This window comes from Leptidea sinapis, chromosome 2 (genome assembly GCF_905404315.1).
Source record: "Leptidea sinapis chromosome 2, ilLepSina1.1, whole genome shotgun sequence".
NCBI classification, from domain to species: Eukaryota; Metazoa; Arthropoda; class Insecta; order Lepidoptera; family Pieridae; genus Leptidea; species Leptidea sinapis.
In genome coordinates, this window is record NC_066266.1 from 13,706,591 (window position 1) to 13,723,339 (window position 16,749).

At 33.3% G+C, this 16,749-nt stretch overlaps 1 long non-coding RNA gene across 1 annotated transcript in view; it reads right to left on the reverse strand.

Moving 5' to 3' along the window:
- The window catches only part of LOC126977645 (uncharacterized), a 29,842-nt gene extending 16,412 nt beyond the window's left edge, over nt 1-13,430 (reverse strand). The window contains exons 1-2 of the long non-coding RNA XR_007732325.1: nt 13,198-13,430; nt 13,032-13,081 (exon numbers count right to left, since the gene is read on the reverse strand). This is a non-coding gene — a long non-coding RNA (uncharacterized LOC126977645). The remainder of the gene's footprint in view (nt 1-13,031; nt 13,082-13,197) is intronic.
- Nucleotides 13,431-16,749: the final 3,319 nt, after the last annotated feature.

Here is a 16,749-nt window from a genome sequence, read left to right on the forward strand (position 1 = left end):
GGCTTGGAAACAAACGTTTCGGACTTCATCAGAGCAGACTGGTCGTCGTCTAGTCCTGATCTTAATCAGCCGTTTTAGTGAATATGGCTTACTCTAAACGCCATGATTATTTGGAGTCCCTAAAACTATCCGTACTTTATTATTTTCCCATGGAAAGAGTGCGTGCTTCTATTGATGACTGGCCTCAACTTTTAAAGGACTGTATTGCAGCCAATCGAGACCACATCGAATAAGCTTTTTATATTTTAAATTGTTTAATATTTATGTATTAAGCTAACACACTGTAAAAGTAATAAATGTTATTTGCAAAATTTGATTTTTTCTTTGTTTCAGTATTTATGGCAAGACTAGGTATACAAGATACATATCTTAAATAAGGATCCACTCTGTAGACTGCACAATATGGGAACACGAATTAACTGTATTTTCTTCAATAGAAAAAAGTTGTATTAAATACTTCGAGAACGATAATATTATACATAATAACCAATCTACATGTTTAATACCTATTCACTTTACATTTTATGTAATCAGAAGGAAATACATAAATTCGCTTGTTATGATCATCCTGAGCAGAGCCACCACGTTTCCCCCTGCCTGTTCTTCGTCCGGTTTTTGCTAGGAGTTCGATGCCCCCAAATGTGCCATTATTTCACTATTTCGACAATAACGCGGGACGACGCGATATTTTATCGTTATGACATCAGTTGTCAATGTAAATAAATGTACTTTTAAATAATAAAGACAAAAGCAACTCGAACCCTGGAGACGTTGATGAGGTAACACTAACTACTTTGTTTACATCACCTGGTGACGCAACATCATGACGAAATAAAAAGTTAAAACTTTGAGATGATCTTTTTTTTATCACAATTAGGGACGAGACGAGCAGGACCTTCAGCTGATGGTGATTGATACGCCTTACCCATTACAATGCAGTGCCGCTCAAGATTCTTGAAAACCCCAAAAATTCTGAGTGGCACTACAACACTTGCGCTCGTCACCTTGAGACATAAGATGTCAAGTCCCATTTGCCCAGTAATTTCAATAGCTACGGCGCCCTTCAGACTGAAAAATAGTAATGTTTACAAATTACTGCTTCACGGTAGAAATAGGTGCCGTTGTGGTACCCATAATCTAGCCGGCGTCCTGTGCAAATTAGCGATAGAGGTCGGCTGATTCTCTGGTAAAAAGAGGAGCCAAGACAACGAACCACGTAATTCTGAACGAGATGACCGCTTTCTCCAACGTGTCAAGTCTTCAACGTAGAAACACGCGGGAAACTGGTGTGCAAGAACAATTTTCAGTTTTTGAAGTCGGTTTTTTTAAATGTATTTTTTTTTTTACTTTTTAGTGTCAGTTAATAATAATATTAGATAATCAACCGTTATGAAAACTCCTAAAAAAGCCGTACACAAAAAACAATTATATCATCCAGGTAGACACAAATTTTCATAAAAAATGTTCATAAAATAAAATAAACCAACCAAACTATTTAAAAAATTTATGGGACTTACGTAATTCTTCTTTAGTGCGATGCGGCACTAAAGAAGAATTACGTAATTCGGATTATAAGTCTCAGAGTAATCGGTGTACATACATAAAAAAAAAGAATTCCGATCGAATTGAGAACCTCTTCCTTTTTGAAGTCGCTTAAAAACATAGTCGTCGCGTCTGTCTGTCTGTCTGTTCGCAATAAACTCAAAAACCACCGCACCGATTTTCATGTCGTTTTCATCAATGGATAGCGTGGTTCTCGAGATAGCTTTAAGTCTGTGGCTTGAGTATTATAATTTGTTAAGTTTTTTTATACATTGACGATATTTTGTCGGAGGTATCGGAAAAAAATAAGTTTGGGAGCTTTCAACAAAAACGCTGTCAAACCCTTTGAGATATAAAAAACTAGCTGACCCGGCAAACTTTGTTTTGCCATATAAATTGTATTGATCTTTTCCTTGCTAGTTGATAAGAGATGGCGCTACTTGTGTTCATTAGTAACAATCACACTTCTTTTATATTTTGTATAATTCACACTATAGTTTTATAAATTATAGCCTATTTGTTATTCTGGTGTGTAAGCTATATTATTGTAAAGTTTCATCAAAATCTATTCAATAGATTTTGCGTTAAAGAAGTTCAAAAGTTCACATTTATAATATTAGTAGGATAATGTATGGTGGAATTGTGTATCTTATATGTATGGCATATGTCTATCTATTAAGGATAACAAACTATAATCATTTTTTTTTTCTATTAACAGAATAGTAAACAGTGAAACTGAATTCACATTGGTAGGGTCGATTACTCGTGTAATGGCTTTCCCTAATAACCTTCAATAAATGCAATCCATCTCGTATAGGTAGCTTTCAAAGTTTGTCTTTTTTTAATGTCGCTTTTGTTCTTATGATTAATTTTTTTTATGGAATAGGAGGACAAACGAGCGTACGGCTCAGCTGGTGTTAATAGATCGCCACCACCCACATTCTCCTGTAACACCAGAGTAATCACAGGAGCGTTTCCGGCCCTTAAGGAGGGTGTACGCGCTTTTTTTGTAGGTACCCATGTCGTATCGTCCCGGCAACACCACACAAGGAAGCTCATTCCACAGCTTTGTGGTACGTGGAAGAAAGCTCCTTGAAAACTGCACCGCCACACATGCAGATGGTTGGGATGATATCCTAACTTCTGGCGTGTCGTGCGAAGGTGGCATTCGGCGGCAGGAATCATGTGAAACAGCTCTTCGGAACAATTAATTGACAGACAAATCACGAATCTCAATCTAGATAAAGATCTGTGTCTGGAACAGAGATAAAATCCTGTGGTAAAATAACAGTTACAACTTAGAAAAGCAAAAATGCTGATGTTGAACATTTAAATCAGCCAAAAGAAATATCAATTATATTCCGGCTCTGTCTTTACCTGTTTAAATTTAAATTGAACGAAGTTTTTTTTAAATGAAATTGATATTTAATATATTTTATTAAGATTTCAACAAATTGTTAACAAATTATTATGTACAAGTTATTAAAGGAGTCACACAATTTTACAAAACAAAATTGATAGAAAATTGCAATTCAAAATTAAAAAAAATATAACTTATGATTTGAATTATCGAAATTTTTCCCGACTGAGAGTCTGTCGGGTCAGCTAGTTTTAGAGGTAATTAAAGCCAGTAGGTATTTAACAAATTATAGCATATAAAACGTTGTTAATTGCATATCTAACACATTTAATGTTACTAACTAGTAAATAATTGTTTGTAGACACAATGTTTGTAATTAAAAAACTTGAATAGTCACTTTTACTGTTGCTTAAAATGAAATTGGTAAGAGTTGTACTTAATAAGCAAATGGCGTGAAATCCAATTTGCGATTCCTACTTATGTTTCTTCTACTACTGGGATATGATAGCTTATATTTATATATATTTAATTATTTTACTACTATACTGTTAAAGGGAAATGAATTGATGAATGAAATGAGAGAGCATGTGATATATTATGTAATATTCAAGCAATTCTTGTATACCTATATATAATCTGAATCTCGGCTCCAACGATTTTAATGAAATTTAGTATACATGTAGTTTTAGGGTATATAGTATAGTGACGAAATTTATGTTTTATGATTTTTCTCATTAAAACACGGATAAAATTACATTTTCTTACAACAGTTGGAAGCACCTTTGCACAAGGAAGGCCGGCAACATTATGGGTACCACAACGGCGCGTATTTCTGCCGTGAAGCAGTAATGTGTTAACATTACTGTGTTTCGGCATGAAGGGCGCCATAGCTAGTGAAATTACTGGGCAAATGAGACTTAACATCTTATGTCTCAAGCTGACGAGCGCAATTTTAGTGCCGCTTAGAATTTTTGGGTTTTTCTAGAATTCCGAACCGCACTGCATTGTAATGTGCAGGGCGTATCAATTACCATCATCTGAACGCCCTGCACGTCTCGTCCCTTATTTTCATAAAAAATATTTAAATTCATACCGTAATATTTAAATCGTGTGTGCTGCTGCCCACATAGTATATACACGCAGGTAATGCCGTGTTACTGCACGAGTGCATACTGTAACTTTCGAGTCGAAAATGGCTGTACCAATTTTGATGAAATAATCGGGCAATCACTTAATCTCAGACACTAATCTGTGAGGTTTATTAGTGATGGGACCAACAGATTATTGTCAATGTTGCTTCATTTTAACATACCGAGAGGCGAGCAAACCACTGCTTAAAATCTATTAGATGTATCTAATATTATGTACGGAACGCTCGGTGATTCAGTCCGACTTACACTTATTCGTTTTTTTTTAAATATAAAAGCAAACTATTGTGTGTGCAGCGTATGTATGTATGTATAAATACCATGATATATTTACATAAGTCATTTCATCCTTTTCTATCCAAGGCCACTGTAAATTAAATGTAATTTTAATTATCACAGTTACAATTACACTTTGATAACCTGCTCAACCCTTATGGTTAACTTGAGATGTCGCACTTGCAAATTTAAACAATCGCGGTTCGAGTCCTTCATCGTTCATAAATTTTGTTTTCAAATTTAATTTGTGTAATAAATCCCAGAAGTGAAGGTTATTACTTTAAGAAATAACAAATTGTTTAAATTATATATATTACAAAGTGACACCAGCAGAGATACAATTAAATCATACTGTATCAATATATACGTAAATCTTGTATGAATATATGTATGTTTATTCTAAACAGACATTTGATGTGAGAGTTGGTACATGCACGCAGCAAGGATCACATAGAGCTGATACAACCATTTTATATGAAAAACTTTCTATCGGTGTAATCTACTGATTTAAGAGTCTGCTTTGTTAGTTGAATTATTTCTTATACAAGCCATTTTTTTATTGTACCTATAATTTAGTGGTAAAGTATAACCTTGTTGTTATAAAAGTCGAAAAGACTGAAGATCTGGTACAGATCGCCGGAATAGGTGTGATTAGGGCATCGCAGGATCAATCATCGTGAAGATTCGTAGAGGAGGCCTTTGTCCAGCAGTAGACGGCCTTCGGGTGAAATGGTGATGATTATGATAAAAAGGTAACTTTCGATTATACAAAAATTTTCATTCGCGAAAAATAACGCAAACACTTCAATTATACCACCTGAACCTATAAATACATAATATAATATATTTTTTAATTTTCACTCTTATAAGTCTGTTATTCAAATTTATTTATTTACATAAACAAATATATCTTCCATTTTAGTGAGCTTTTTATTTATTGCATGGAAAGTATTCAAAAATTCTAATTTTTCAACACCAATAAAATAACAACTCTATATAATTCTACACTCTTCATAGGCCAGTACCCACATGGAATTAGTATAGCGAACATTATCTCAATAACTTTCAAACGAGGCCCACGTTTCAGTGATAAATTATTTTAACAACTGTTTTGCTCTGTGTAAAAAATGAGAGTATCTGAGGTATTTCAGCTGTTAGTGATATTGGTAAGTAGAATGAACTTTTTGGCTCCAAAGTGGGCTTAGTATTAATATTATTTTCATATAACCCTGCATTGATAGTTCTAGTTTCAATGGAGCTACTAGTAAATCTACTGAAAGTACACAAATTAAATTTTAGAACTAAATTTATGAACGATGCGGGACTCGAACCCGCGACCTCTGGCGTTCCGTGCGAGCGCTCTTCCACTGAGCTAACCGTTCGAGTGACGTTAAGTTCTTGTTCAACTATCAGCTTTACTGAAAGTAGTAATTTTTTTTTTGAATTTGCGACTCGTGACATTTTCCGGGCAAAATAGCGTCGTTTTCTGCCCGCGGAATAAAGTGGTAGCTCTGTTTTCAATCCTGTCAAAGTATATTTTGTTAATTTCTTTTCAAAAACTGGCTCCATGGGCGGAATTCAATACAATAAAAACTCTTCATACAAATCATAGTAAAATATCTTAACACTAATACACCGTTACACCCACACACATATACACATCATTTTTTTTAATTTTAAAATTTGTTTGGGGGCCTTATGAAGGGTAAAATATCTCACAAAAGAAAAAAATGTAAGTATAAAATTAAAATAAATATTTATTCAGCGTATCTATCTGCCCCTTTTTCTAAATGTTTTTCAAACAATTCAAATTAAATATATACACTCCCTTGCCTTTTTTTCGGCAAACCGATTTATTAAATCAGTTATAGCTGATAATGACTTTAGTTTTAATTTAGCTTTTTTGACTTTAGTCATTTCTAAAACAAAAAAAAATATAAGTTATATAGAATAAATTTTTGCTGAGTCGTCGGGGGCCCCCGTGGACCGGGGGCCCCGTATAATTGATTCGACAGATACGGCGGTAGCTACGCCCCTGTGGAGATGTCATTGACAGTTGAACCACAGGTCATACAAGTTCAGATGCCGTTGCTACTTGTATGTAAATAATCTAATTTAGAAACATATTTACAACTTTTATAGTATTGTTATTGTAAATATGCGAGAATTAAATCAAAAGTAAAAAACTTCAAACCACAATAATTTCCATTTTAACCATCAACTAAACTGAAAGATATTTTTGCTCTTAATCTAAAATTCTCTACTATTACATATGGCTCCAGACATTAAAACTCTCACATTCAATTCGGATTTTATGAAAAACTTGCTGACCCGTTGACATTGTTCTGTTAAAAAACGAATTAATTTATTAATTATATCTGGCGGTGTGCGAAATATCTATTTCAAATAACGCTGGGGCTACAAAAAGTTTATAAAAAAGGTACTCGGGAAATGAGACGATTTCATGTTTCATTACTTATTTGTATCATAAAATATATGTTAAATGCTGTTGACATATGTTGAGCATAAAGCATATATCTACTTATTAATTGAAATTTGGAAAACATATTAAGTCTTAAGAGTTCCGCACCCTCAGAGTTACCAAATGAAACCATATTCCTAACACTCCGCTCTCTGTACGTCAGACGATTGTATCTCATAAGCTGCAATAGCAAAATAGATGAAATTTTCACAAAGAGAACTTTGCCAGCAAATAAATAAATAACAGTTAGTAAAAAATAGAGCTATGAACTCCTTACTTATAACGTGAAACCAAAAAGTGGTATATAATAAATAAATGATAAAATTTAATAGGTAATCCAATTAAAGAAATATTTTTCTGAAACTGCTAACATAAATTCATTCAAACTGCACATTTTCATCGTTATAATGAAAATATGTACTCTATAAATATTTAAGGATTTTATAATCACATAATTAATACGTATACATGTATATTAATTTAAAAAATTAACCATAACAACTTTAAAATCAACAGCACTAAGCAGAGTTCTCGATAACCAGATAATCCAGCCTCCACACTCCCTTGACCATATTTTATGGAATAAAACCTTCCATTCATTTGAATTCAGAATTATTTGAATCAATCGTGACAGCCCTAACTTATCCAATAGCTTGAAGTGTGATTTATTTGTGCTGCGTGAGATTATTGCGTGATTCGATCTGTAAGAATAATCCTATGAATGCAGTTCGCTTTTACGAATGCTTAGAATTTCGTATATCTAATACATGGCTTGTCCAATTAGTATTAATAGAAGAAAATCGTTAATCAAGTGAGTAAATGAAAAAAAATTTTGGAACATTCAAAAGTGCACACTTTATCATAACATTTTCCACAATATTCTAAGGTGAGGAAAAAAACAATACAATTATGTTTATAATTTTTAATACATTATGTTTATAATTTTTATAATTGTGAAGTATTTCAGAAATTTTGTGAGGAGTGTCATCGATGTCTAAACTAATATTATAAAGAGGACACATTTGTATATTTGCATGTATGTTAGTAATGTTTCCACACAATTACTACTGGACTGATTTCAAAAATTATACATAACATTAGAAAGCTGCATCTTCACTGAATGTGACATAGGCTATATTAATTACATTATCAAAAAATAGGGATACCTAATAAAAATAAATAACACCTTGGTGTTAAAATTAGTTGTGTTCTTGTTGTCGAATATTAGTATTAAAAATCTGTCATCGCGTTCGCTGCGGAAACTATTGATGATAGAAAAAAATAATGTTCGACAGTATTATAGAACGTAGCAATATCTACAAAAAAGTACGCGATAAATATTATGTCCAACTACTGGGGTTGATCAAAGTGCTGACAAAAATCAAACCATATTATTAAAACCCCTGTATTAATCCTGATCCCATTAAGTCTTAATAAATAATGCAATAAATATATGATAACTTAGTGAAATAAATTTTTATATTAAAATTAAAATAAATCTACGTAGACTTTGTACTATCACGGGACTGGCATCTTCGAGAAGTTGTAATATTTGAAATGGATTAAAATGAATCGAGAAGGAATGGAATGAATCGAATTAACTTGAAATGAACCAAAATTAAACAATTGAAATAAAATGAAATATTTATTTGCATGAACCGTGGTTATATAGTTCTTAAAAGTATAAGTTCATAGGGTAGTTGTTGCATTGAACAATTTGCTAATAATCGGCATTGAAATATTTAACTGTCAATATTAAAACTGTTGTGCATCCATATTTACTGAAGGGGTCAGAGAGCAGAGCAAAGTGAGCGATGTAACCAAACGTGTTGCGAAATTGAAATGGGAGTGGGCTGGCCATGTCGCCCGCAAGCATGGCTCGTGGTGCAAGGCAGTGATTGAATGGTGACCGTGGGGTGAGAAACGCCCGAGAGGAAGACCGCAGATACGTTGGTACGACGATATCAAATACTGGCGGGTTAAAAGTGGTTTGAAACTGCTCAAGACCGGAAAATATGGCATAAGCTGAAGGAAGCCTAAACCTTAGAGGTTGAGAACGGCTAAAGAAGAAGAGGTTTAGAACTGTAGTCTGTTAGAGCCTTTATAGTCTAGGTCTGACCTAGGCTACGTATATTATACATGGAAGCATTTCTGACGCTTTAAAATAGCCCAAATAAAACTATGCCGTTATTGGGTAGAGCTTAGAAACTGTACCGACACGCGGATCAGTTTGGTTAGGCGGTGAGTACGAACGGATCCTGGTCGAATGGGATTTTAAAAACAGAAAAAACAATGATTTAAAATTAAAAATACATTTGTGTTTGTGGTGCAGAAATTATACGAATTGTCGTACGATTTATTGTAATATAATAAAATGTATTGTATTTGAGGGATGGCATTATGCATACTGTAGGCAATAGCACATTTTAAAATTTTTTGAAGTTATACTTCTTTAGGTGCGTTACAAAAAAAATATGATAGTGCAATTTTTAGATGCACGCGCATCATCTGTAATACAAAAGTAACAGGGTGAAGTTGGTTCCTAAAATTTTCTGACGTTTGAGTCATTCGTTGTTTTTTTTGGTTTCTTCGTCGAATATTAGGAGAGGCAAAGGGCCCATACGGCTGTATTCATTATTTACAATTTTTTTTTTTTTTCAAAACTTAGAATAGCTTAATAATGTTTGCTTCGTTACGCTAAAGAAGCATAACCTCTTGCTTGCATATAGTTAAGTATAAGTTCACACACACTTTTTTACTTTAGAACTTAAATATTTATTTACAGCCCGGTCTAGCTAACTCCGGACCTGAAGGTCTATTACCAAAATCGAAAGCCGAAGTTTCGGTCCGAAACGAAAGAACGACGAACTTTGATTTAAATCCTAGTACCAAAGCACTTCGGATCCAAATAGTGCGGACGGATATCATTTTGGAACCATAGACATAACCATAAAAAGTGAATGATGAAGATCGTAACTACAACAGTTACGATCTTAATATCTAATATCTATATATATCTAATATCTTAATAATGTCAAACAACGAAAATGTAAATGTCAAGGGAATTTGCGAATAAAGTAACCGAAAGACATAATGTCTAATCGCGAGCTTCGTATCGATCTTCGGATCCGAAACACTTTCGTAATAGGAGAATCGGATTTCGGATCGTTCAGATCCGTCAACCGAAGCTTCGTATTTCGATTTTGGTAAAAGAGCTCCTGGGTCGAAAAGCGAAAATTCTCTCTATCCGTGTTCCCGACTCCGCTGTCGTCCTGTTAGTAGCGTTGGCAACTTAGCACAGTGAACACCCTTAGATATTATACATTACTAGCTGACCCAGCAATCGTTGTATTGCCGATATTAAAATCGCGATACAAAAGTAACTGTTGATCGTAGATGGGTGAAAATTTGAAGTTGTATGTATTTTTTAATGCTGACTCATAATCAAACAATTTTATAAAAAAATGTCAAAGAAATTAAAAAAAAAATTTGGCGTGGACCACCCCTAACATTTAGGGGGATGAAAAATAGATGTTGTCCGATTCTCAGACCTACCCAATATGCACTCAAAATTTCATGAGCATCGGTCAAGCCGTTTCGAAGGAGTTGAACTACAAACACCGCGATATGAGAATTTTATATATTAGATTATACTGTAATACTCGTTTTCTTACATGTTATTCTAGCATTTGAACATAACATCGCTATTCATATTATAAATGTGAATGCAAGTTACGAGCTATTCATGCGTGCGCTGCGAAAACTTTCAAGTTATAAAAAACAAATACTAGAAAAAGCCCGCGAATGCATAATATATATACTTTATGTGTAAGCCATTTTCGCGAAAATAGTGAAAAATAAATACACCTACTAATATTATAAACGCTATAGTTTGTAAGAATTTATGGATGTATGTATGTTACTCTTTTACCACCATTATTAACGACAAGTGTCAAGTAAGTAATAAAAAATCTGCAATCTGCGAGCTATTCATGCGTGCGCCGCAAGTAACTGTAGCAGTTACATCCTACTAATATAATAAATGCGAAAGTTTCTAAGAATGTATGAATGTTTGTTTGTTACTCTTTCACGCAAAAACTACAGATCGGATTTTGACGAAACTTTACAATAATATAGCTTACATATCAAAATAACACATAGGCATATTGATAAAGATATAGTGTGAATTATCCAAAATATAACGATGAGTGTCAAGTAAGCAGATAATAAATCTCCGATATACTGGCGTTGGCCGCAAAAGCCGTTGGAGCTACACGTATATTATGTATAATGGAAATGTTAATATTCAGTAGTCCTACAAAAAAGCCCGCGATAGCATATATCTCTCTTATATGTAAGCCATCATCGGCGAAATAGTGAACCATAAATACAATAAAAATTGATTTATTTATAATATATATTTGTTTCTAACGCACATACTTTGGAAGTAACAAATTGATCCTTATATCAAAATATATTCTTTTATAGTATCTTTTATTTAAAGATAAGCTTATTAAAAATAATCTTTGTCTATTATACTACTACATTATTTAAACAAATATTTGAATAGTTATGACGATGACGTCAACCAAGTGCGCGATATTATGGTGTGGCCCGGTGGGACCGGATTGCGGGCGACCGGACGACTGTGGGCGGAGGAGTTATTCCGTTCCAATTAATGCATTTTCAATGACTATCAACAAATTGCAGGGTCAAACCTTAAAAGAAACAGGCATACATTTGCACATGCCATGTTTTTTCCACGGCCAAATCTACGTGGTTGACAGAAATAAATAATTTTACATAGTTTATAGTTAAGTAGTTAGTAAAGTTAGTTAGTTAACATAGTATATAGTTTCTCAATAAATATTTTCATAACTTTGCCCTTCAGTGCAAGTTTCCGAGATATCGACCAAAAACTTTTTTCACACGCTCCACCTGGATTTGGCAGCAATGAGAGACATGAATATGATACCTAAGAAGAAGAATTTATGCAATAAGAAATTGACGATGCTTTCTAAACGCGCTGTACGAATTAGTACCAGGATAATTTATTTGGCACTGTGGCAATACGTTTCGTTGTGTTCAATGATATACCTAATTACATGAAAAAACACACATATTAGTTATTCAAGAGATTGTAAGTACTCACATGCACTACAAGAAGAGACTGCTTGATATACTTACTCATCTCCCCGAAAACTAAACTTAACTGACGATTTTTCACGGAATATAAATTATATGCTTGCAATAAAGTGCGTCATATAAATATTTCAAACTTAAAATTATGTTCAGTTTCTCTACATTTTCCTTTCTAACCATATCAATTTTGTTTGTAAGTTTAGTGTGCATCCTTATTGTGATTTTTAATAAATATTCTGGTGACCATTGATATTGAACATTCTTTTATCTGACCTCTACTTGGCGAAAATAGTTTTCCTACCAAATTTCTAGTCTCTACGCGTTATGGTTCCAGAGATATTGTGATGAGTCACATACGTGGAAATCTCTTATAATGAGAGGCTTTGACCGGTTATTAAATAATATCCGGACGACCGAGTCTTGCTCGGATTTTTAACAATGCACAAAGCTTGAACAAAAAATAAATAAGACATCTGGATTTGAACCGGGGTCTTCTGCTTTCCTGATCACCCAATGTCCCATCTGACCTATTATATATAGTCTTGTATATAGTGGTGAAAGTTACCTTTATATTCTATTGTTATTGTAGCTGTTTCTTATTAAAACACGGATAAAACTATTTTTTTTAATTGAAACCTAGCTAGATCAATTTAGCGCCCCCGAAATTCCCTGTATATAAAATTTTATGAAAATCATAACAGCCGTTTCCGAGACTCAGAGTACATATATACAAGAATTGCTTGTTTAAAGATAATATAAGATATACGATTACAACGGGTTTCATGTTAACACAATCTCACACACTCATAACATATCAAATTATATTACTGCAGTAAACTTTTATAAAGTAGGTCATAATAAACGGAGTAGCGAGAAACGAAACTCTATATCTTGCGGGTAATATTATATTGCTATATAAATTTAACTTTCTAAGTGATATTAAAATGGTAATATATCATATAATCCCTAAATTGCTTAGTTTGAAATGTTAATAGAAAAAAACTCTCACTTATGGAAATTGCCTCGAAATCATCAGTTACGTTGGAATCTGACTTGTAAAATACAATAAAATAATAAATACCTTAGATTAAGGATTGGTCTCCGCTGCGCTCAAACTACATACCGCACTACCTAAGAACAATAGCTGTTTTTATAATGGCAACTATTAGATGCTTGTGTGCGATCTTTCGAATTTAGTACACTTCGTGCTATTTTACATTGAAATTAATAAAATACAAAATACTTACTGATGATATGTGATCCCAGTGTCTTTCTTATTTCTTGTAGTATTGCTCTTACAAAGTTTTACAACGCAACCCGCAATTTTAGTTTCAATTATTAGCAAAGTTCAACAGTACATGTGGCATGTCATCGTCACACATTGTTCGAGACTGGCTCGAGTACCCGCACTTGTACTCATAGTTTTTATTTCGATTTGTGATCCTATTTTTAATTTCAAATTTTATTTCTGTATGAATAACTCTGCGAGATAAATTTTTGACGCAACAGTGGGATTGACAATTCTGCTTTGACATGACATATGAATGAAAGTATCATTACAAGAACACGGAAAATCAAATAAATTATTGTAGTCATTGATCTTCTACGAATTTCATAATTAACAAAAAGTTTTTTTTTTTTATGATAATTCAGGACATTCGGCTGATGGTAACTGATACGCTCTGCCCATTACAATGCAGTGCCGCTCCGGATTCTGGAAATACCCAAAAATTCTTAGCCGCTCTACAGCTGCGCTCGTCACCTTGAGATATAAGATTAGGTTTCATTTGCCTAGTAATTTCACTAGCTAGGGCGCCCTTCAGATCAAAACACAATGTCTCATCACGGTAGTAATAGGCGCCGTTTAAATGGCATCCTGTGCAAAGGAGCCTCCCACTGCTAAATATGATATATTTGTAGATATGCATTTGTTTAGGTGAAGCCACAGACAATTAATGGACTGTGGGTGAAGTTTTTATAATATTTTTTATATCGTGAAGCAAATCGCATTGTTTGCCAGACTAAATGAATTACATTTACAATTACGTTTGCTCTAAATAACGAAGACGAACATCATGTTCGTAAAAAAATTAAGTTATGGACGCCACACTAGGACTAGTGCAATATGTAACAGATAGTATAAAAAACATGTGTGCAATTGCACGTGGCAGAAGTGAAACCTTCAAAAATGATGAATTTTAGTAGAAAAGTGATGAAAAATCTCTACAAATACAAAACACTGTATAATGCTTCTTATCCCATTTTATCCCACGTTAAATCTTATGAATTTATATTGTGTTTGTCTCATTTTCTCGCCGGCTTAACCCTATACATTTACCTGTTTTTACCTCTATCGTCTCGCTTTTTCGTTTCATCGAGTTTCAAATCACAACAAAACTTAAGAAGTTTCTTGTACAACTTCAATAATATACTCCACCTGTTATTTTCTTCTCAATTAAGTGTGAAGTCTAAGAATACATGTCTTATGGACTCCATGGGAAGATATGTTAATATATTATGTCGTATTGATAGCTCGCCATTTCATCGCTATTGTCGTGTCGCTCACACCTAAACCAAGTCTGTGTTGTTTAACTCTTAAATAGTTTGAGAACAGCATCGCAACTGATGACGTATTCTAAGGCCAATCACGTGACCCATTTCAAATTCAAATTCAAATATTTTTATTCAAAATAGGATTTATAATCACTTATTGAACGTCAAAATCTACCACCCATTCAAAAGAGACTGCCTCAGACCTGAGAAGAATGGGCGCAAGAAACTCAGCGGGCTTTTTTTTTATATAAAATATGGATTACAATGTAATATCGTACAATAAACATTAATAATTAAAGAGCCTGAGGGTGTTCGCTTTAATCCCAGTCCGTGGTGTCATTAAGAAAATCGTTTTTGCTATAATAACCTTTCCCACACATACGTTTTTTAACAATTCTTTTAAATTTCGTAACACATTTGTTTTGTACATTTTCTGGGATCATATTGTAGAAGCATATACATCGCCCAACAAAAGACTTACTAACTTGACCCAACCGAGTAGTAGGCATAACAAGTTTATGTTTGTTCCTCGTGTTAACATTATAAATGTCACAGTTTCTAGAGAATTCCTCAATGTGCTTATGAACATGCAAAACATTATCAAAAATGTATTGAGAAGATTTAAAAAAAATATTAATAAAATAATTAATACTATAATACAAAAATTATTAATACTATAATGTATCGCAAGCGCCTGAAACAGAATTGACAATCAGTCTCCTTTTTTCAACCAAAAACTAAAAATAGATTTAAATAGTTAAAAAATATATCGACCAATAAAACATCAAATCATCAAATTACCAATAAAAATGCGTGTACTTAAGACCACATGGCTGAGGTGAATACTTAATCCAGACATGGTTAATAATAATTGTCGCTAATTGTGGTGACTGGTTGATCCTGTTACCAAAAACCTTGCTTCGTGCTTTTTAATACAAATTAATTATATTTTTTATAATCGCTACTAAAGTGCTCGCATTATACCTTTATTTTATTTTCAGTATGTATGGATTGATGCATCTACTGTAGGTACTCAATAACTCTTGTATTTTTACTCATTAATTTACATTTACCCTCTTTTTCATAATAGTCTAGCAAACTTAAAGCATTGCTAATTCTCACTCTGTCTTCTTCTATTGACGTAAGTCAGAATGAGAAAAAACACTCCTTAGCGGCTGTTTTAAGTTAGCAGACCATTATGAATAAGGGGGTTACTATTTTTATATTTTGACTTGTGTAAGGCACTGACTATTTGACGTTTGAGTATGTTTGTTGCATCACTTTACATATATTGTAATTGAAATGATTTGTAAAACAATGAAGGCGTAATATGTTGATTTAAAAGAGAGGCAATGAGTTTCTTGCCACTTCTAATCATTAAAGCTCAACACTTACCGAAGTCGAGGTAAATGCAGAAAGAAAAGATAAATATCGCATTCAGGGGTGTCATTTCCTTGACCTACATGAATAAATTGATTTTGATTTGATTTGAATCAGCTTCTACCATTGCATTCAATCCTTTTTATTTACTGGCAGGCCTTCCTTGGGTATTATTGCTTAAACCAAAAAATTACAATACTAATATTATCCGTTTCCTCTCCAAACACAGCATTGATATTGTAAGTTGTTTCTGCACCGTTACTTTCACGCCGCAATAAGAAATAACGTGTTGCCCTCCGGGAGTGCCGGAAGAAGTGAAAACTTGAACATTACCGTCGCGAATTTTTGAATATTTTGGAAAGTTTAGGGAATGATTTCAAACGAATTGCTTGATTTATCAGTATAAAATTACTAGCATTTATATGGTTAAATACGATATTTATTTATTGCGCTATCGCACACTAAAAAGACAATTTAATATTCCATAAAAAATTAACACTGCAGAACACTGTTACAATAATTTTACATTAAAAGTTTAACTTTCAGAAAAATTAACTCTCATCCATAATTTCAACGACTGTCTTACTAATTTTCGATCAGGTCACGTGTCCTGAAGCGAGTTTAACATTTTATACCCACCCCAAGAATAGTCAAGTAATGCTCAACGTCGCTACAAAAGTATTCACTCAAAAAATACAACTCTACAAAGAGTATGTAAATACTCTAATGTTCAATGCCCACTTTTACTTTTTAGGCCGAATGAAAAGACAAATGAACAAAACAATGAATAGTCTTAGCTGTCAGGAGAGAAACGGTTCACTCTGAAATCTCTCACCAACGAGGGTTAATTTTAATTAAAAGTGAAT